Source organism: Leopardus geoffroyi, chromosome D3 (assembly GCF_018350155.1).
Source record: "Leopardus geoffroyi isolate Oge1 chromosome D3, O.geoffroyi_Oge1_pat1.0, whole genome shotgun sequence".
In the NCBI taxonomy this organism is placed as follows: Eukaryota; Metazoa; Chordata; class Mammalia; order Carnivora; family Felidae; genus Leopardus; species Leopardus geoffroyi.
Window position 1 is genome coordinate 44,698,143 of NC_059339.1, and position 21,401 is coordinate 44,719,543.

Genomic DNA, 21,401 nt, shown 5'->3' on the forward strand with positions numbered 1-21,401 from the left:
GGACTTCTGGCCTCCACAACTATGAGATAATACATTTCTGTTATTTAAGCCACTGGTCTGTTGTGCTTTGTTACAGCAGCCTGGGCAAACTCATCCCCTGGAAATAGAGTTCAGCCTCCAAGAGTTGGGAATGGGGGTGGGACTGGTGAGAACCAGACAGTATGTAAGGGTGACAGCCAGCAAAGGAGTGAAGCTTCAGCCCCAGGGGAGGAATGAAAATGAAAAAGGTGAACAGAGACAATGTCTAATGAGTTTTGGGCAAATGCTATGACGTTAAGGCTGCTCACATGGGCTTTCCCAAAACTTATCTCCCAAACATGAAAGATCTTACATCAAATACAAAGTGGTAAGAGCCCAGGAAGGCTGGTTGCACTCGGGCACAGTGGCCCAGGGCCTGGGCCACATCATTGTGTGTGAGGTCTCTAGTATCTATGGCTGAGGAGGGGGTGTATGCAAGGCAGTTGTGTGAAAGCAGATTTAGGATTTATTATATAGAAGGATAAATTTTCGCTCAAAACGAAGAGAACTTTCACTTTTTCTCTATAAAAACATTTGCAATTTAAAATTTCATAGGAAATTTGTAAAATAGAAAAAGGAAAAACATCTCCCCACAATTCCACTTTTTTTAAAAAGAAAAAAGTAATCTCTACATCCAATGTGGAACTCGAACTCATGACCCAAGATCGAGAGTCCCATGCTCTACTGACTAAGCCAGCTAGGCATCCCCACAATTCTACCATCTTAACTGAATTCACCATGCATTTCCTTTGTCTTTCTTCATGTATGCATATTTTAGGTAGTTGGCTATAGAGAGTGTACATATATTTTGCATCCTGATTTTTATTTTTATTTTTCCCTGATATCATGACCTGAGCTGAAATCAAGAGTCGGATGCTTAACTGACTGAGCTACCTAGGTACCCCACATCCTGATTTTTAAAGGAATACAATTATGGTATAAGCATGTTTCTATTTTGCTACATGATTTCTCACAAAGATAACTTTAGATTGTTGCTTCAGTCCATGGAGTGCATGAAGCATAATAAATGATTCTCTGTTGTTGGATGTGAAGGTTGTGGCTGGTTTCTTCTTTATCAATATTCCCTTTGCGGTTCCTTCCAGCAATGAGATTCTATGATTCTTTGTTTGGCAAAGGGAAATGAAAACCACTTCTCAAATGATCTTCTCCATCTTTAATTCCTTTTAAGAAGGGGTCTTTTGAGATACCCTGACATGTTACAGTAAGTAAGTCAGATTTCTGTTTATTTCCTGAGTATCACTTCACAAAAATAATTTTAAGAAATTTCTATCCAGTTGCCTATCCTGGACAGTGTTTTTTCTAAATGTATCCCCCAAAATTAAAAAATAGAAAGTTAGTACCAAGAATTTCTATATACCTTTCATCCAGATTCCCTCAAAGATAACATTTTACCTAACTACAGTACAATGATCAGAACTGGAAAAGTACCATGGATACAATACTCTTATCAAATCTATAGACCTGATTCAGACCACACCAATTGTTCCACTGTGTCCTTTTTCTGGTTCCATATCCAGTGAGGGATCACATGCTGCATTAACCCTTGTGTCTCCCTAGTCTTTATTAATCTAGAAAACTTCCTCAATATTTCTTTGCCTTTTGCACCTTGATACTTTTGAAAAGTACTGGCCAATCATTTTATAGAATGACCCTCAGCTGAGTTGTCCTGTATCTCATCTCCTCATGGACTTTTCATAGCACCATATCAATGTTGGGTCCTTCTCAGAACATCGCTGTGGGAAGCACATGATGTACATCTGTCCCATTACAAGTAATGTTAACTTTAATCACCTGGTGAAGGTGGTGTCAGATTCTGTTACTGTAAAGTTACTATTTTTCTCTTAGTATTGTGGGGATTTGTTTCTCATTATACTTTCACTGACAAATTTTAGCTTTTGTTGATACTTCTCTGAACCAATTATTACTGTTTCCAAGTGATGATTTTACTATTTTTGTTATTCATTCTATTGTTATTAGTTGTAATTTCCTTGGACAGGTTTCATAGATTTCTGTAACCCATATAGCCCTAGGTCATCCTTCCATTAGAGCAAAAGAAGAGAATATGTATCTAGTGCTCAGCCTGTGTTGTTTCCGTTATCAAGACACAAGGGGGCTGCCAAAGGCTTGGAGATGACAGAGCACCCTCATGTATCTGCACTGGCTCCTGATTTGCTGAATCTTCCTCGGCTAGTTATAGCTCATTCTGCCAAGGAACCACACCCACTTTTTCATACATTACCCTTTATTTGTTTATTTATGTATTTTGAGAGAGAGAGAGATAGAATGAGAGAGAGAGAGAGAGAGAGAGAGAGAGAGAGAGAGAGAGAATCCCAAGCAGGCTCCATGCTATCAGCACAGAGCCTGACGAGGGGCTTGATCCCAAGAGCCATGAGATCATGACCTGAGCCAAAAGCAAAAGTAGGATGCTTAACCAACTGAGCCACCCAGGTGCCCTTTCATATATTAGTTACTCTTAAATCATTACTGTAAAATAATAAAGAAGTAGCAATTGCCACTTCAATTCTACAGATGAGAAAAATGAACCCCAAGGAGGTAGATACATTGCCTGGATCAGATAGCGGCACAATTGGAACTAGTTTCCAGTTCCTAGAGGTTTTTTACTTCCTATCAGGGATGGTCTAAAAAGTATATTACTTCTATTTGTATACGGATAACATGATATGTCTTCAAGAGAAGATGTAGTTTGGAACAAAATTATTATCAATCAGACTATCACTCTTGGCTTTTTTTGCACCGTTCATCATTATAATCTACTCTATTATTTGCAAATAATAATAATAATATTTAAACATAAGCTTCTTACAGATGTAAATTTCATTGACTGTTTTCATCTCAAGCTGAATTCCTCATGATTCCTCATTAAATTCTAAATATGGAATCTTCCATTTAACCAGAATGGTTAAGAGGTTCTGGTTAACTGAACATTACCCTTTAAACACCATTCTTCAAAGAATCCAAGCACAAAGATGAAGGGAAAGTATTCTTTTTTTTTTTTTTAATTTTTTTTTTTTATTTTTTAAGTAATCTCTATATTCAACGTGGGACTCGAATGTACAACCCTGAGATCAAGAGCCAGCCAGGTGCCCCGAAGGGAGAGTATTCTTTAAAATTGGACAGTATCGTATGTTAGTATGAACAGCAACTCTCATTGCATGGTGCAATTAAAACATCAGTAGGAAATAAGCTAATTAAAAAATTTATATCTACGTTATCTTATTTCTTTGTTATTTATCTTCTTTCCTAAAAATAGCATGTAGGAGAAAGAAATTTTAGATTAGGTGGACTTTCTGATGATCGGTATCTTGGATTTTAAAAAGTTACTAATATGTCTGTTAAACTAGTTTCTTTTCTTTAGGGCACCAGTAATTAGCATTTACCGATGGGACAGCAAGCATCTGCATTTGCTCACACAATCAAGACTCACTGTGAACTCTGCCTCAGAGCAGGTACCCCTCCTGGTAAGTGTTGTTTTGTTTTATTTTTAAGTCATTTGTGTCCCCGGTGTTTGTCCTTGTCCCTGGCACAAAGTAAGCACTGGATAAACATTTGCTGACTGATCTACTGACCCACTGACAGCCAGACTTCATTCACATCCAGGGTGAGGGCCCAGCCTGGGCCTTCCTGAATTCCTGGGATTTTTTTTTTTTTTCTTATTTCAAAAAAATAACACATGCTCATTATAGAAACTTGTAAAATAGAAAAACTCACACACACACACACACACACACAGAGGAAATAAAGGCCCTTCCTTATCTTGCCAGCCATAAAGATGATTACACCATAAAGATGAGCATTTTTCCATTTATTAAATATTCTTCAAAAACATGTTTTTTAATGGCAATAGAATGATCCACTGTGTGGATATGCTATATTTAATAATTTCCTTGTTGTGGGTCATATAAATTCTGTACAATTTGCCACCACTGTGATGTTACACAATAAGTTCTCCAACTAGTAAAGCAGATTATCAAGTTACTTTCCGAAAAGATTATATCCGTTGAAGTCCACTTGCTCCATAGATTTTCAATGCTGACAGTTGAGAAACAAGGGTTTCGAAACTACTCCTTTCCTTTTGAATGGCCTTCCGTGTCATGAGAATGAGCTAGCCTTTTCCTGCAGACTTAATTCTGGGCCCCTGTGAAGGGTAGGGTAAATCACAGGGGAGTGGATAATTTGGAAAACACGCCTGGAAACCTCAGTGTAAAGTGAAGAGAGAGCATTAGCCCTTAAAAAAAAAAAAAAAAAAAAAAAAAAAAAGTTTTGGGATACAGCAAAGAGCAATAGTACCCCAACCAGAGTGATTAATAACACAAAACAACTAATATTATTATGTTGGTTGTGGTCACTTGATTCATGCCCCCAAATTATTTTACAAAAGATAAAATCATGCTAGTGAAAAGGAAAAAAATATCTGGGCTGGAAACTAGTCAAAAGGAGAGAGTACTTTAAAAAACAATTAACATTCAATAAATAAATAAAAATTTAAAATAAAAAAAATTAGGGGTGCCTGGGTGGCTCAGTCTGTTAAGTGTCCCACCTTGATTTCAGCTCAGGTCATGATCTCACGATTTGCAGGTTTAAGCCCCGAGTCGGGTTCTTCGTGGACAGTGCGGATGGAGCCTCCTTGGGATTCTCTCTCTCTCTCTCTCTCTCTGTCCCTTTCCTGCTTGCACACCTGCACGCACACACATGCTCTCTCTCTCTCTCTCTAAATAAATAAATAAACATTTAAAAAATAAATAAAAATGAAAAAATATTAGCATTTGTTTCTGAGGAACAGATTTGCTTCACTCTGAAACAAAAACTTCATTTTCAAAAATAATATATAACAAAAATTTCCAAAAACAATTGGCCACTATCATAAACAAAAATTCTATTCTGGCCCTTGTTTTTTTCTGCATCTGCTGATTCCACCTCCAAGACTGGTAGATCAGGTGTCAGACTGGAAACTTTGCTCAGTTCCTAAAGGTATCCTTCAGTTTCTAAATATCGGACATACACATCTCTTTATTAAGTCAGCATTCAAAATGACTGTGAGCCATTACAAACATGTAAAGTATTATTATTGCAAAAGAAGAGCTTAACTATTTAAAATTTAACCCTTGGTAGGACAATTCTATTTCCAGGTGTCCAGTGAAGCAAAGGCTGCAATACTTGGAACTCTGTGGAAAGCTCTAGAGATTGAGCTCTGGGCTCCGAGCCAGTTGTGTGGTGGGAAACCACCATTTTAGAAAGTGGGATTTTTAGAATACAGTGGGAGTGAGACTGAAATCAATCTTTATGTGGGACAATTTTACTGAGAAGCCTGAGTGATTGACCCTTTATTTTATTTTGTGTTTTCACTGATTGCCATGAATCCCATTCCAGCTTCTTTTTCCATCACAAGCCTATTTATTACATTTTACAGCTCGATGGCTCATGAATAAACACTGTAACCGCCATTAGTCAAAAAGAGGATACTCTGTAGAGAGTTGGGGTAATGTGCTTTTATTAATGTGAGGGTAGTTGGGAAAGCAGTGTTGACCCCCCTTTCTTTGTACATTTCTTTAGACAGTCTCTCATGGTTAACCTTGTAATCTTAGTGCATGATTGACTAAAGACAGACCATCAAAAGTGAACTAAAAGCCAATATAGTTTTGTCCCAAAGCATGCTGGGAAGCCAATGGATGCCAAAGCTATTTTTTCAGGAGACAAAGAATAAGTCATATTTCTGGGGCCCTTATGTTTCCCTTCAACAAGGAAGTGGAATGGGAATGGAAAGTGAAAGACGCGTGACCACTTTTAAATGATGCAAGAAAAGATATGTTTTTCTATTGACATTTTCCTTTCTAGTGGCGGTGGTTGATCCAAAGGTTCTAAGCTGGAGTGAAGGTTTAAGTAGCCAGGATTTGGAAAAGAGAGTGGGGATCTGTGGTTCGGGGATCCTAAAGGATGGAAGTCGATTGTACTTTAGGGTGAAGTGAGCAGAAGTAAAAACATCCATTTCCATCCTCTGATCCCCACACGTGTATGCCTGCCCTTGTTCTTCTAGCTTTCTTAGCTCCATAATACCTTCCTTGGGGGGCTGGGGCTGGGGGCAAAGGGAAAGATGGTTTAGTGGATATTGTTGGTACTCTGCCCATTTCTCCTCTATCCCTATCTCAACGGACCCACATTTTCATTTTAGTTGACACCATCACCCACACACTTTGAGGCAAGATGATCTTGGCTTACTCCAATCAGCCCATTCCACTTCCAAGCTAAGGGCAGTGGTTTAGGTGAGGGTATCTGACCTACAGGTCCCATCAAGGTGAATCTCAGGATTCCTGCTTGAGATTCTATGGCTGGGGTGCTCTCTCTCTCTCTCTCTCTCTCTCTCTCTCTCTCTCTCCTTATTCCAGGAAGTACAGGAACCATTGCAGTCCTTTTGCCATCGGACAAGAATGACCTAAAGATGAAGTCAACAAAGGGGGCAAGCACATACAAGGAAAAATGGAGCAGGAGCTCCTGGGTTAAAATGACTCTGAAGCTTGCCCCACTCTGAACTTCCAGTTACATGAACACATGAGTATCCTCACTGTTCAATGCATTTAGAGAAGATGTCTGTGTCTTAGAACCAAAAACATTCTAGCTCTTCACAGAGGGGTGGAGGTATCTTGTACCTAAGCATATTAAGGTCCATGTCTAGGGGCTGTGTCTTCCTTCTTCTTCTTTTTCTTTCTTTTTTTTTTTTAAGATTTTATTTTTAAGTAATCTCTACATCCAATGTGGATCTTGAACTTACAACCCTGAGGTCAAGAGTTGCACACTCTACTAACTGATCCATATTGCTCATATTAACCTACAATGTAGATTCAAAACACATGCAGTGAACAACACTAGAAGGTAATACTGTTCAGGTATACACAGTACTGTATAAAAAGAGGGGAAAGAACAGATTTGGGTTCTAACCATTAGTTATCATGTTATTTCTATGGGAATATCTGCTCCAACTTCCAAATAAGCAACTTACAAATGAACTTTTGGGGACCCTCTGGATCTCAGGTTTCTCACCAGGATGTCACATCAGAGGAAGTTTAAGGTATCTTCTAGCTTTATCATTCTATGATTCTTTGTTACCAGTTCATTTTAGGTGAGTAAAAGTGAAACCCTGTAATAGGGCAGCATTCTTGAATAGTATGGCACTTGAGGATTGTGCATTTCCTGGTCAGCAAGCTGTATCTTGTTTGTTTTCACAGCAGTTGAAGATTTGCCATCATTATTTTAACCATTTTTGAAATTCTAGGATATTGCTCTCATCTTGCCTTTAAATATTTATGCACAGAATACCTTATTTCCCACAGCAAACTCATTTTTTGATTTGTCAGCTTTATGGAAACCTGAGATATCCAAACAGGCTCGCATTTCTAAGCAAAAGCTTAGTGTGTGCCAGTCATAAATCTGTTCTTTTATGTTATAACTGATGGCAAAAGGCATTGCTCTTGAGACTGAAATCTGTTCTTTATTTTTTTTTTTAATTTTTCAATGTTTATTTATTTTTGAAAGAGAGAGAGAGAGAGAGAGAGAGAGAGAGAGAGAGAGACAGAGCACAAGCAGGGGAGGGGCAGAGGGAGAGAGGGAGACACAGAATTTGAAGCAGGCTCCAGGCTCTAAGCTGTCAGCACAGAGCCCGACGTGGGGCTTAAATTCATGAACCATGAGATCATGACCTGAGCTGAAGTTGGACGATTAACTGACTGAGCTACCCAGATGTCCCTGAAATCTGTTCTTTAATATTGGCACAATGGAAACAAAAGAGGAGCTTGTGGCCAGACTTGAAAAAGGAAGTTGCATTTCTGCTTCACATTCATGGTAATGGAGATGCCACATTAATGTTTAACGAATTCTTCCTGATTTGAACAATTAGCCATTAATTCTTTTTTTTTTTTAATTTTTTAATGTTTATTTTTGAGAGAGAGAGAGAGAGTGGAGGAGGGGCAGAGAGAGAGGGAGACACAGACTCTGAAGCAGGCTCCAGGCTCCCCAGCATGGGGCTCCAACTCACAAACTGTGAGCCAAAGTCAGAAACTTAATTGACTGAACTACCCAGATGCCCCAGCCATTAATTCTTTGTTTAAGTTTATTTATTTTGAGGGAGAGAGAGAGAGAGAGAGAGAGAGCATGCATGAGCAGGGGAGAGGCAGAGAGAGAGGGAAAGAGAATCCCAAGCAGGCTCTATGCTGTCAGTGCAGAGCTCCACTTGGGGTTGGATCCCACGACCCTGCGATCTTGACCTGAGTCGAGATCAAGAGTTACATGCTTAACTGACTGAGCCACCACGTGCCCTGTGCCATTAATTCTTTTAAAGTGCTCTTTCCAGCCCAAATGTCCATCAATGGATGAATGGATAAAGAAGATGTGGTGTATATATATATATACACACACACACACACACACACACACACGCACACACACACATACATACATATGATGGAGTATTACTTGGCAATCAAAAAGAATGAAATCTTACCAATTGCAACTATGTGGATGGAACCAGAGGGTACTATGCTAAGCGAAATTAGTCAGTCAGAGAAAGACAAATATCATATGACTTCAATCATATGTGAAATTCAAGATACAAAACAGAGGAACATAAGGGAAGGGAAGCAAAAATAATATAAAAACAAGGAGGGGGACAAAACACAAGAGACTCTTAAATACAGAGAACAAACTGAGGGTTGCTGGAGGGGTTGTAGGTGGGGGGATGGACTAAATGCGCAAGGGGCATTAAGGAAGACACTTGTTGGGATGAGCACTGGGTGTTAAACAGGGGATGAATCACTGGAATCATTATTGCACTATATGTTAACTAACTTGGATGTAAATAAATAAATTGTAAAAAATAAAAAAAGTGCTCTTTCCAATTGGCTTAATAAATTATTGGCTAATATAGAATCCTGAACACAGGCAATATAATATTCGAAGTGGTTGAATTAGGAAGAAAAATGTGGAAAGTACTCTAAAGTTGGAAGGTAGTAGAATACTGTGAAATAGTCCATAAAAACTAAGACAAAGCCTCAGCTGCAATGATAGTCCCAAGATAGCTTCTTTAAGGAGTAGAAAATTTCCACAAACTCACAAGCTGTAGTCACAATTTGTTTGTATTAGGATTATTGGATCAGAAAATGACTCATGTACATATCACTTGATAATCAGCTATCGCCAATATAAAATCCCCCGTGAAAGTAGCTGTTCAAACATTCTGGTTGAGGATTCTATTTAGGAGTAGAAAGAAAATTGAATTTTAGGAAGTCATATAAAGAGATCATTGTTTTGGGATGCCTGGGTGGCTCAGTCGGCTAAGCATCTGACTCTGGATTTTGGCTCAGGTCACAATCTCAAAGCTCATGGGATCGAGACCCATGTGGGGCTCTGTGCTGACAGGGCAGAGCCTGCTTGGGATTCTCTCTCTTCCTATCTCTCTGTCCCTCCCCTGCTCATGCTCTCTCTCTCTCTCTCACTCGCTCTCTCTAAATAAATAAATACATAAATAAATAAATAAATAGCGAGTGAGTGAGTGATGAGATATCATTGTTTTTAATGCGAAATGATGTGGTGTTGATAATGCTGGACTTTATGCTTTGAGTTTGGAGCGTTGTATCTGAAATTTTCAATATTATCACACTCAACAGTTTATTCAACAAGCTTTTAGTGAGTGCCTTGTGCTAGACACTGTATGTGTTAATGGAGAGATAAAAATGAATGAGGCATGATCTGTGCCCCTCAGGTCTCACAGATTAGAGGAATACAGGGATGCAGTAAAGACAAGTCACCGGTGATTTACTATATGTCACAATGACCACAAAGTGCCTACGCAGAAAGGGGGCAGCCATAATCTTGGGGGGTGCAGGGGGGTGGGTGGACGAAGAAGAGGGCCACTGTGTTTGAGACACATTGTGGCATTCTTTGCTGGTTCGGGGATGGATTTTACAGTCACTAGAATCACGTCAGTTGTGACTGTGGGCACAACCTGGGGAGCTCATGAGGACAGAACAGGTGCGGAAACCCCAGGCCAAGTTGTAGCCATCATGCAGTGCTTTCTGAAGTGAGAAAGGTTATTGACTCTGCCAGAAAGAAGAACCTTTTTCATTTGTTAGACATTCAAACATTTGTACCCTGGAAGAGGTTCACTGCCTCTGCAACTTTCACTTTTGCCTCTGATGTAAACATGCCATGCTGGGCAAAAGCCTATGACTCCATTCATAGATCAAATTGTTGGCATATCTGTCATTGTGAAGACAGCATACAGAAAGGGTGAGTTTATGATCTTAAATAATCTGCAGAAGGAAACGTTGGATATTCCCATATCTTTAGTTTTCTTTATGCCTTTGATCGCCTTCCTACCTAATTTTTTGAGCGCTTAATACCTCCTCTCTTCCTCCTCATCTCCTTTCCCCTTAAGAGCTGGCCTTAAGTAGAAATTTGTGTTTTTACTTATTTATCAAACAGTTCAAATCTGCATGTTGAGCCAGGCACTCTTCTTTATAAAAATCAACTTACTTAGCCAACTCACAATTCTTTGGGGATGGCTACTGTTACTACCACCTCCTTTTTACAGATAAGAAAAAAGCGAGGAAGAGATATTTAAAAACTTGCTTGAGGACACACAACCAGAGAGCAAGCTGCAGAGCTGGGATCTGAACCCAGAGCTCCACACTCTCAACCTCCACGTGTGCTTAGTCTGGCCACAGTGCTAAAGTGAGGATATATTCTGTGCTGCCCACCAGCTCAGCCCCTGGGTAGACTCTTTCCTATTCACCAAAGCTTTTTCACTGCTGCTCAGAGCAGGCTGAGCTCTTTACAGAAAGATGCTTTTGAAATGCAAAGGTTGACAGCTTTATTTGTGGATCCACACTGTGGTTTTTGGCTGGAGTCAGCTGGGCACCAGCTCTGTGGTAGTCAGCCTTTAAAAATGGTGTAATATTCACACTGTTTTTGTTGGATAATTGCGTGCCTTTAATTTGTGGTATTATAAACAGAGCAGTAATCTGGTTTAGGAGTATCCAGAAAGTTATTTGATATCCATTAAGTCAAGTTGCTATTTTTATTCACCTCTGTAGAGGTGAATATTATTATGGTCCAGAAAAAGCAACACTGTAATATATTCTAATGGATGTCTCCTGACAGATTGGGGTGGGGGAGGGGGGTACTTCTGAAGAAGGTAAGGAACAATTCTGCTTCCTTCCTTAACAGGTAAGCACAATTTTCCCTTTAAATAGTATGACAGTTTAGCTTTCTTTAGAATATGAATTTTAAAAGGAAAAAAAAATCATACCTTTTTTAGTTCATGGGTTTGAAACAGTGATTTTTTTTTTAAGACCTACTGAAACCACTGCTGCCTAAAATGTTTACCTTACTCAGAAAATTCTGAGAGTTCAAGACATTTAAAAATATTAAATCATGTCCAAATAATTATTTAGTAAATGTGAAGTCCCCATACAGTAACCATATGGGAAATAAGAATATTCATCATCAGTAGTTGCTTTTCATCAGTATCCTGTGATTTAAAGTTACTTATTATACACTTATAGACAAAGAATAGGTTATTTAGATAGCATCTTCCATCCAGGCATTTCAGTGGTTTGCAAACTTGAGCCTGAGTTAACTGTTCAGTCTTTGGAGATGAATCATTCCTTTTGTTTAGCCCATTGGTATAGTATTTAGATTAACTTGTAGGTTTGTATTTAACCTGACAGAATCCAAAGAGCCAGATCAGACATATGCTAGCAGTCTTTCCTGGGGCCCTGACAGAGCTACACGCAGGGAGGAGGGCTCAAGTCATTAGTTTGTGATTAATGTTTGTGGAAAGTAATATTTCTACCATTTTATGGATGGAGCAACTGAGGCACTGAGAGGTTAAGTGGCTTGCCCTTGATCACAAAGCTGTTTAGTAGTTCCAGGCAAATCAGGCACTGATGCAAGCTCACCATGATTTTGCATCCAATTCTCACCAATTTAAAATTTTGCAAGTTACAGTTCCTGTACCTGCCAGTGGGCAGGTTACAAACCGGAAGTTGAAACTAACATGAGAGAATGTTGACCATCATTTTCTCCAGGAAGGAAGCCACCAAAGTTTGCTTTGGCTAACGGAGCTGGCATGGGGGCTATCGACTCCATGGACCCAGCCCTCTTGGACTGGCTGGCTCTCTGCTGATCCCCCAAGGCTTCTGTCCATGAGGATTCAATCAGCTTCAGGGCTGCTGGCTGGGGTGGGGGGCAGGAGGACTGTAAATCTGGGAAAGCTGCAAGTATTCAGGGTCTTGAACTTTATCAGGTTTGAATGTGTGATTGTGAAAGTAAAGAGCAGAGAAATGACAGCACTCAGTAAATCAAATGTAGAGAAGATCAGGACTGTCAGAGACAAGAGGAAAACAGGCTCTGGGCACAAACGCCACTGAAAACCTGCAGGCAGGAGGAGACTTTTATGTTCCCTCCAGACTGTGCCTTCTGAAAAACAAATCTCTTTCTCTGTCACTTTATCTAGAGAACGGTGCTCTTTGTTTTGTCCCATGGATTTCTCTCTTTAAGTTTTCATTATTGAAGTTTAGATCTTGTTTTAGAAGATGGGGTGCTATGTGGGGGAAAACCCCAACAACAACAGAAAGAAAATTAGTTGAAAAATGTCTGAAATGGCCTAGATTTTCCTCTATCAATAATGTGTTCCATAGCTTATGAGTGATCTTTAATATTCTATTCCTTAACAAAATATGACTGTAAATAAGTCTCCTGCATAAATAGTGATACCAAACTTAAAGGTGAAAAGTGTGAGGTGACCTAGTCAGATGACCAGGTCAATTTAATTAGTCCCCCCAACCCTTTTATCTAATGCCAGTCCACAGGTTCCCCTCCTTCACGGCCCCATCTGTTAACTCACTCCTATCTGCTGCCAGAAAGAAGGGGGGAGAGGGGGGTGTGCTGTTGCCGACCAGGATACTTTTCTCAAGGGATGAGCCTCAAGATTACTATCTTCATCCTGGAGAAGAGGCTGGAGTCTGCTGCTGGGATTTGCAAGGGAGAACAACAAGGAACGTTTCTTCTTCAAAGGAACCAAAAGCAAGTAAAGAACTGTGTTTGTCTCAGCCCACACTTTCCTACCATAATGCAATAAATAAAATCCTCAGTGCTGGTACCTAGAAAAAGCCTGAGGCCTCTAATGAATGGCAAGACTCAAAGTTGAATGGGTGCTGAAAGAAGTTCTTTCTTGGAAATTAATTCGCTCCAGGGAACAGCTGGGTCACACAAGAAATTGAAATTCGGTGTAGTATATGTGAGTCTATTACAATATAGATATTGGTAATAACAGTTCACACTTAACATAGTGCTTACTATGTGCCAGGTACTCTTTTTTTTTTTTTTTTTTTAATTTTTTTTTTTCAACGTTTATTTATTTTTGGGACAGAGAGAGACAGAGCATGAACGGGGGAGGGGCAGAGAGAGAGGGAGACACAGAATCGGAAACAGGCTCCAGGCTCTGAGCCATCAGCCCAGAGCCTGACGCGGGGCTCGAACTCACGGACCGCGAGATCGTGACCTTGTGCCAGGTACTCTTAGCACTTTCCATTTAAGAAATCTTTTAATCCCCTTAAACAATCCTGTCAGGGAGTTACTTTTATCATCCTCATGTTACAGATGAGAAAACTGAGGCCCAGAGAGGTTAGGCAATTTGTCCTGGTCACACAGTTAGAAAGTGGCAGAATCAAGATTGCAACCCAGGCAATTCTCTTAGTCTGTGAGCCAGAGTGACTAGGTTCTTTACAAACTCACTGTGAAGCCTAGAAGACAATATGAGCCTGGGTAAACTCTTCTAGGGAAAGGCTCAAACACCTCCCTCCATCTTTGAAACTGTCTGTGGTACTTTGCCTAACCGGCTCCACAGAAGTCCCAAACTTCTAGACTGTAAACACTTCAAAACTAGGAGCTAACTCTTCTAGTTCTCTTTGTGCAGTATATATACTCAGTAGTGTTGTTGGGCAAGCGCAGGAAACCGGAGGGCTGCATATGGGTAGACAACTCTCGGTCCTGATTCTCTGCATATTTGCAACATAACTGAATGCAGAGGTCATAGTTCTGGGTGGCAAATGCAGTAATTTTTTATTTTGGGGGCATTTCTCTCCCCTTTAATTGACTCAGGGAGGAGCATTAGTTACTTAGCAAATCTCCAAAAGCTTATCACCTCCTTTTCTGCTCCCTCTTGGCAACATTACCCCCTCCCCCCCAACCAAGAAAAGAGAAACAGAAAGGTCTCTGAGCTGAGACAGCTCTGGGGCAGTGGCATCTGGACTCTGACCCTAGAATTGGCATTATCTGCACATCTAGTGATACCAGCAAAATTCAGGTCTTTCATGTCTAGTGTGTTGGAAATTTCTGTCTCTTTCACCTTTGGGGGAGCAGAAATGATCCCTTTCCTTCTGATGCTCTGGTTTTTCCTATCCCCCCCACCCCCCACCCCGGAGTGGTGGCTGGATGAGGGGGAAGGATTAGATGAGGTGGATGGCTTTGGAGTTCACCTTATTTGGAGGAAGGCAATGAGAAAAGGGAGTCATCTTTAACTTCCGGGACCCAGCATGAGGTGACAGACAGAAACCGAAGATGTTAGATTGCCTTTGGAATTCAGAGTCCTGTCTCCAGCTTCACCATAGAACAGAAGGGGACAGCAGAAGATCTAAGAGGAATGAATCCCCGTTGCAGGGAAGCCAGCGCTGTCTCTCTAACCTGCCACCCCTGAAGGTTCTTAACTACCCATGTTGCAAAGTGGCAGAAAAGGCTTAGGTGAGACTAGAGTCCCGGGGAATGCTACATCTACTTAAGGGAAGAAGAAATGGCTCAGTGCGGAGACCTCCAAAACGTGGCACCTGACTCCCCAAGCCCCCTCTTCAGTCCTGGATCAAGAAAGTGGATAGTCCTGCCTCGCTTTAGTGAAAAGGATCACCCCAGGGGCAGGGCCTTGGCCCAGCTGGCAGCCCTAGGCTTTGTGTAGTTATGCCAATAGTAATTAATAATGATAATAAACATCGCATTTCATAACCAAACCCAACCTGGGGATGACCGAGGGATTGGACCTCTGCCTCCCACCTGCACGCTCTTCATTTGCGAGTCCACACCCGCGGCATTGGCCTCAGTCTAATTCAGCTGTCCAGTTCCACCCATCGGTTCCGACCGGGGTTCCAAAGAAGGGCTGCTCCAGACAACCAGAGATATGGAATAACATCGCCCTTCGGCAAAACCCCAGGGAGTGGGGGGTGGGAAGGTAGAATTATTCAACATCAGAAAATAATCAAAACGGGACGGTAATTCAGGCCCCAGTGAGCTCGGTTTAGTTTTTCTGGCAAGTGCAGGGTGTCTGTTTTGGGAGCCCAGCTCCGTCCGGCCTGGAGTTCCACGGACCCCGGGACCCAGGCAGCCTGGGGACCTCCACATTCCCGGTGCAGCGGACACAGGTCCCACCGGGCCCGTGGAGGTGTGCGCCAGTGAGGCCGCGATCTCAGGGTGTCAGGGCGCAGCCAGGCCGCGGGAAGGGAGGCCGGCGCCGGGTGGAATGTCTTTATCGGGATCAGAGAGCCACAAGCTTTTCCTCCGCTTCTTTAAGCGATCACGGATAGACACCTTTCGATCTTTTGTCAGGCATCTTGGCCCTTAATAGCCAAATTTATTTGGGTTAAAGCGGCCTTGGGAGAAGCCGGGAGGGAAGATCTTTCGTCGGTCATGGGTGGCCTAGATAACAAGCTTTAAAAGAGAGAGGGAAGAAGAAAGTAAAAAGGTTAATGGATGAGGGGAGGGCTAGGAGGCGCCCAGCGTGGGGCTTTTACAGCGACCCTTCTCTGGTCGCCCGCTTATCGCGGCCCTAACTTACCCGCGGCGTATGAAGTACATTAAGTCACGTAAACAGCGCGCGGGGAGGAATGCCACCGCGGTGACCTCTCCGCGCCGCGCTGGCGGCCCGGGGCGGTGCGCGGGGGGCGGCCCGGGGCTGCGGGGCGAGGGGCCGCCGGGCCGGGCCTGCAGCAGCCGCGCGCGCGCCGGGACTCGGTGCAGACCGCCCTGGCCCGGCGTTGGCGCGGCAAGTTCCCAACTCCTGGTGACCAGCGGGGCGAGGGGGCGGGGAGCCGGACGGGGGGGTGGGGGCGACCCGGCTTTCTAGGCTGCGCAGTTCTCGAGCTCCCGCCGCCACCACCTGACTTTCCTAAAGAGTGTTTTTGGGCTACCGAGAATTAAAGAAAGAGAGAGAGAGAGAGAGAGAGAGAGAGACAACCCGCCCTCCCCCACCCAAACCCGCCCTCCCCCATCCCAAACACCGCCTGGACTCTCTGGACGCGCTTGCATTGGATTGGCAGCCGCTGAGTCCGGGGGACAGGCCGCCCCAACCCGACTATTGGGGCAGGATGCTGGCTGGGGTGGGGGCACCGGGGCGACCCGTGTCCTTCGTCAAAAGCGTCCCAGGGACAGCAAGAAATACGGTAACGGCGAGAAGGCCCCAGAGACCTTTTTTAAAACTCTCAATTTAAAACTACGTTTTAAATCAGAAATTGTATTCTTTCTTTCCGAAACCTCGCTGGAGCAGCCGGGAGCTTTGTGAACTGACAACTTATTGAGCTTAAGGTTTCGGGGGGCGGGTAAAGGCGTGTCGTTTCTCGGGTCCTCACCCGGGTCTCGCGCTCCTCTGGAAACAGAGCACCACTGGGTTCCCAAACACCCCTTCGCATTTGGCAGCAAAGCCTCCGCCCCCTGCCCAATTGGCTGCCGGATTCCGGCTGGATTCGAATCGCAAATAGTAGTGTGGCGCAGCCCAAATAAATCAGCCCTGGGGACAGGTCGCATTTCGGAGCCAGCACCTCTCCGAGGGCGAGGAGGGCGGCTTGAGGACGGAAGGCTCACTCCAGAGGGGCCCCTCCTCGAGTCTAAATAGTCCGGGGAGAAATAATTTCGTTTCAGTTTAGTAAATCTCCTCAAAAAGGAGACAGACGGAAGGAAAAGGAAAGGAAAAAGATAAAGAAAAAACCGCGAAGAGAATAGAACTTCTAGCAGCCTATTCACTGGGGAATTATGGGGGACTTCTCCAGCTCTCGGGTTCCTCCCTAGTTTGGGGTGCACTTCTTCCCTCCGCATCCCTATTCTGCCCTCCTTTCTGGACCAGCTGGTGTGCTCAAAGGAAGCGCGGGACCCAGGGTCCCTTAGGGGTGGCTTTGAAAATGTGCCACTACTTCCGGGGGTGTTTTCCCCAGGGCCAAATCCAATGCATTGGGGAAATGGTACACTGGATGGGTCAGGCGGCCTTAGTTTGTTGTCTGGATAAACTCTACGGGTTAAACGGTTTTGTTTTATTTTTAAGCGAACTGAAAAGAAAAAAAAAAAAGAAAAGAAAAACCATTTTACTACCCCTTGTCTCCTTTAGTTGGAAAACCAGTCTAAAAAAAATTGTGACCGTGCAAAGGAGCAAATTGCAACTGCCCACCCTTGTTTTAGGCAATGTTAAAAAGAGATTGGGAATCTGGAAGGTAAAATCCCGGGCGCCTTCTCGAGCCCTTTGAAACCGCACGTTGTGGGGTCGGTCAAGGTCTGTCCCAGCGGTGTCAGGGCCGGTGCACCCTCGTACAGCTGCTGCGGAGCTGCGGGGAAAGCACGTCCCTGGGGGCTTAGCTATTGTCCAAGGAAATTCAGACACCTTCATACTTCCTAATATAAAGAAACACACACAACAGGAATCAGGTTCGGGTCTGGGTCTTCTCAGGGCTCAGGCTTGGAGGCCATTCACATCCTGGAATCTAACTTAGCCAGAGGATTTTTAAAAACTCGTCCGCATTAGAAATCACCTCACTGAGATATGAATTAAGAAAAAAAAACAAAAAAACAAAAAAACCAACAACCTTTGCTTTTAAGAGTAAAACTGAGAAGCACTTGACAACAGTTGGCCCCGAAGAAAATCAAGTGTCCACAACGTTTCTGTAACTGCTTACAAATGAGCTTCTGAAAAAACTGAGTCTGTTAAAAACTTGGTCGGAAACTCACGAAAAAACCCAAAAGAAAGTAGCTTTCAGCCCTGGTCGGAGTTAAGTGGCAGGCGGACGCCAGGTCAGCTCTTCTGCCAGTCCCATTCGATCGAACTCAGGTTAAAATTTAAAGCCCCTGAATCCTGCTCCGGTTGCCGATCTCTGTTCCAGAGTTTTCTACCTTCACTGGTTCCGATTGTGGCCACATCGAAACTGGGAACCGCCACAGTGATTGGGGGAAGCAAAGAGGAATGTAATAAAAGTGACTAAATTGGATGAGAACGGTTTATGGACCGTCTTAGTAGCAATTTAAAAGTCAGAAGTGTTTAGCAGCAATTTACAACGAAGAACGGAAAAAAAATTAAAAAAAGAACTCTCTTCGACTTCCTCGATTCCGCGACCTCCTCCCCCTCATTGCCAGGGTCTGTCCCCTTCTCTCCCTACAATACACAGGTTCACAGCTCACTATTATAGTGAGGAAACATACTTTCAGCGACTCAGTCTCACGACCTCTCTAAACCATAATTTACAATGTCCCTACCTACCCCGGTTCAACTCTCTTAGTCTTGTCTTCCTTTTCCAACTGGAAAAACACAATATTAAAAAAGGAGAGAGAGAGAGAGAGAGAGAGAGAGAGAGGGAGCGCCCAAATGCTTTCAGGGAGACTGACCTTTAGAAAATCATTTACTTCGATTTACCTGGAAAAAAATTGTAAAATCCATTCTCACAAAGCAACTCCTCCTGCCCTAGTTAAAATTCTCTCTCCGAGGCCTTCTGGGGTCACGTCTGTCGGAAGAAATGTTTTTGTGCGCTAAAGGGAGCGAGACATATATCACAGCTCCAGCGGACCAACCTGCGGCCGCGCGCCTCGCTGCTGACAGATCGGCGCTGATAACCCTGCGACGTTCATTTCCAGTCCCTTTGCCGGCTCAGGACCGTATCAGTTTGTACACAGTTGTGATAACCATTTGGAGGGAGAGAAGAAGGGGTGTGTATGTGAGGGTGGGGGTGGGGAAGCGGTACTTCCCGCTGGGTCCAGGGAAGTTGACCCCCCTCCCCCTTTCCAATGACTTATCCAAGACTTACCTGAAATTCTCCAGGATAAGCTCAGAGCAAACGGGACACCAAAACTTGGAGAGCATCTTGGGGCGCGACTGGGGTGGAAGCCCTTTTTTCCATCACGCGCACCTTCAGGGACTAGCCTTTAAGTACAACAGGACCCCGAATCAAAAGGTTTTTCCCAAAGGTTAGCTGGTGAGTGCAGACGTGAACTCCCGAAACCTCCTGGGAATTTATAGTCTGTTTCTAAAAAGCAGGGTAGAGATAAGAAGCTGGGCACTGGAGTTCCTTCTTTTCCATATATTTGGATCCTCGATCCCCGGTGGCCACCACGACCCGAGCCCCAGGGTCTCGAGAAGAGGTCGGGGAAAGTTTAAGGTCAGTCCCATACAGCTGCAGAACAACAAAAACTCTTCTAACGTGGACAGAAGAACGGGGCAGGCCCGAAGAGCAAAGCACTTTCCCCCTCATTCTGGGGGGCACGTTGACCCGAAAGCTGGCGCATCCCTCCCGCCGCGGTGGCAGCGCGGGGCTTTGCACAGCCACTGCTCCCCCCACCCGCCCCCGTGAGTGCGTGTGTAACTGGGGGCGGAGGAAAGTGCTGCGCCGCCGGATGGGTGTGGGTCGCCAGCCAGGTCAAGCGTTCCTCCACCTCCGCCCCTCCCCGGGCGTCCCAGGGCTCTGCGCCCCCTCGAAGGGCTCGCCCCCACTCCCGGGAAGGTACTCTGGGCTCGGCCCACAACCGCAGGCTGAGAGGCGCTCATTGTCTGCCCTGGCGGCGCGTTCCCCTCCCCCCGCCGCCCGCGGTCCCCTCCCCACCCTCTTTTCTCTCCTCCCCTCACTCCCTCCTCCTCCTCCTCCTCCTCTTCACCTCCAGCGCCCAGCTGCTCGCGCAGCGCAGTTCCGACCCACAGCCTGGCACCCTTCGGCGAGCGCTGTTTGTTTAAGGCTCGGTGAGTCCAATCAGGAGCGCAGGCTGCAGTTTTCCGGCAGAGCAGTAAGAGGCGCCTCCTCTCTCCTTTTTATTCACCAGCAGCGCCGGGCAGACCCCGGACTCGCGCTTGCCTGCCGGCGCCCTCAGCCTCTCTCCGCGCTCAAGAGCGGTCTCCGCGGTGGCGGTTCTCCATGCGCAGCGCGCACCCGAGGTTCGGCTGCTTCCTCTCTTGCTCGGGCTCCCCTCTTTCCTCTCCCTACCCCCCACCCGTCACGGGCCCTTCAGCCCCGGACTCTCCGGTCCTCTGCGGGCCGCGGTCGGCTCTGAGGGTGTCTTCCTTCTCCTGTCGCGGCCGACTGTAGCGGCTCCCAGGTTCCTGGGACACCGCGGACCAACTTCTGCTGTCTCTTCCTCTCCCTGAAGCGCTTATCTGCGCACAGCCTTATCTCCGAGTTATCTGGCGCAAAGGGGCGGGAGCCGGCAGTCAGGCGAGCAGAGAGACTTCTTTCTTGCTATCTGGCCCGGGTCTGTGTGTGGGCATTAATTTTAGTATGGTTATCTCCGATGAGACGAAGCGATTTGGAAAAGTAGCTCCGAGGAGGCCCTCCCGGCTGCAGTTCGCCTCCCTTCCCCACTCCCTCCGAGTCTCCCCGTCTTTCTTCCTGCTCTCCCCTTTGGGGTGGCCTCGGCTCCGGGGCGGTCTCACACGCACCCCCCCCCCCCCCAACCCTGCATTTCCCCCTCCTCTGTGCTCCGCTCCACCCCGCTACGTCCGATTCCGGAACGGTCTGGCCTTTCCGCGGTTGGGGATGACCACAGGGTGGGAGGGGGTGGCTCAGCCGGCGTGAGCGCACGCGCTGGTGGTGCAAACTCGAGCCGTGTCTAAGGTGTGCGGCGCCACGGGGACTAGTGTTGGGCGTGAGACTCGGGCCCCGCGGGCAGCCAGCAGTGCCTGGGCCCGGAAGGTCAGAGACTGTCGTCTCCGCCCCGGCGCCCCACCTTCCCTGGGCTGAATTGCGCTTCTCTCTGGAGCTCGCACTGCGTCCCATCAAGCGTAGTCGGGGAAGCTCTGGGAAAGCCAGTGTGGGAGAACGCGGCGGTTTCGTTTTCGGGGACAGGTTGCCTTCCTTACGCTAACGATTTTCACGCGGGTAGACCTCACATTGAGGCACTCCGGGCTAGGGGCACGTGTAGCGAGGCGGGACAAGGCAGCGCCGACCAGCACAACTACTTTAAAAGTTCTTTTGTGTGTCATCGGCCGAGAGGGAACCACTTTGGGGCGAAAGGGAAACCTCCGCCAGGCTTCTCGTCACCCCTGGGATCTAGCGCGCCGCAGATGAAGGATG

General features: G+C 45.2%; 1 protein-coding gene and 3 long non-coding RNA genes across 9 annotated transcripts in view; 1 reads left to right on the forward strand and 3 right to left on the reverse strand.

The window, feature by feature from the left end:
• LOC123588578 overlaps nucleotides 1-19,853 on the reverse strand; it is a 38,516-nt gene extending 18,663 nt beyond the window's left edge. The window contains exon 1 of the long non-coding RNA XR_006707912.1: nucleotides 19,149-19,853. This is a non-coding gene — a long non-coding RNA (uncharacterized LOC123588578). The remainder of the gene's footprint in view (nucleotides 1-19,148) is intronic.
• On the reverse strand, nucleotides 3,846-4,649 carry LOC123588580. 2 transcript variants are annotated; one of them, XR_006707916.1, is made up of 2 exons: nucleotides 4,598-4,649; nucleotides 3,846-4,195 (listed from the first exon to the last, which is right to left on the reverse strand). It is a non-coding gene; the product is annotated as an uncharacterized LOC123588580 (long non-coding RNA). The 2 variants fall into 2 exon arrangements; XR_006707915.1 differs by having other exon boundaries at nucleotides 3,846-4,285.
• On the reverse strand, nucleotides 14,144-19,136 carry LOC123588579. 2 transcript variants are annotated; one of them, XR_006707914.1, is made up of 3 exons: nucleotides 18,761-19,136; nucleotides 15,929-17,748; nucleotides 14,144-15,801 (listed from the first exon to the last, which is right to left on the reverse strand). It is a non-coding gene; the product is annotated as an uncharacterized LOC123588579 (long non-coding RNA). The 2 variants fall into 2 exon arrangements; XR_006707913.1 differs by lacking the exon at nucleotides 18,761-19,136 and having other exon boundaries at nucleotides 15,929-18,754.
• Nucleotides 19,854-19,982: 129 nt separating the features above from the next.
• Nucleotides 19,983-21,401, forward strand: part of GATA6 (GATA binding protein 6) — a 32,326-nt gene continuing 30,907 nt past the window's right edge. The window contains exon 1 of one of the 4 annotated variants that reach the window (XM_045459750.1): nucleotides 19,983-20,074. The gene's annotated coding sequence lies outside the window, so the exon portion shown is untranslated. Of the gene's footprint in view, nucleotides 20,267-20,887; nucleotides 21,174-21,401 lie in introns of those variants that run through there. The other 3 variants (XR_006707911.1, XM_045459749.1, XM_045459751.1) reach the window with 3 other exon arrangements.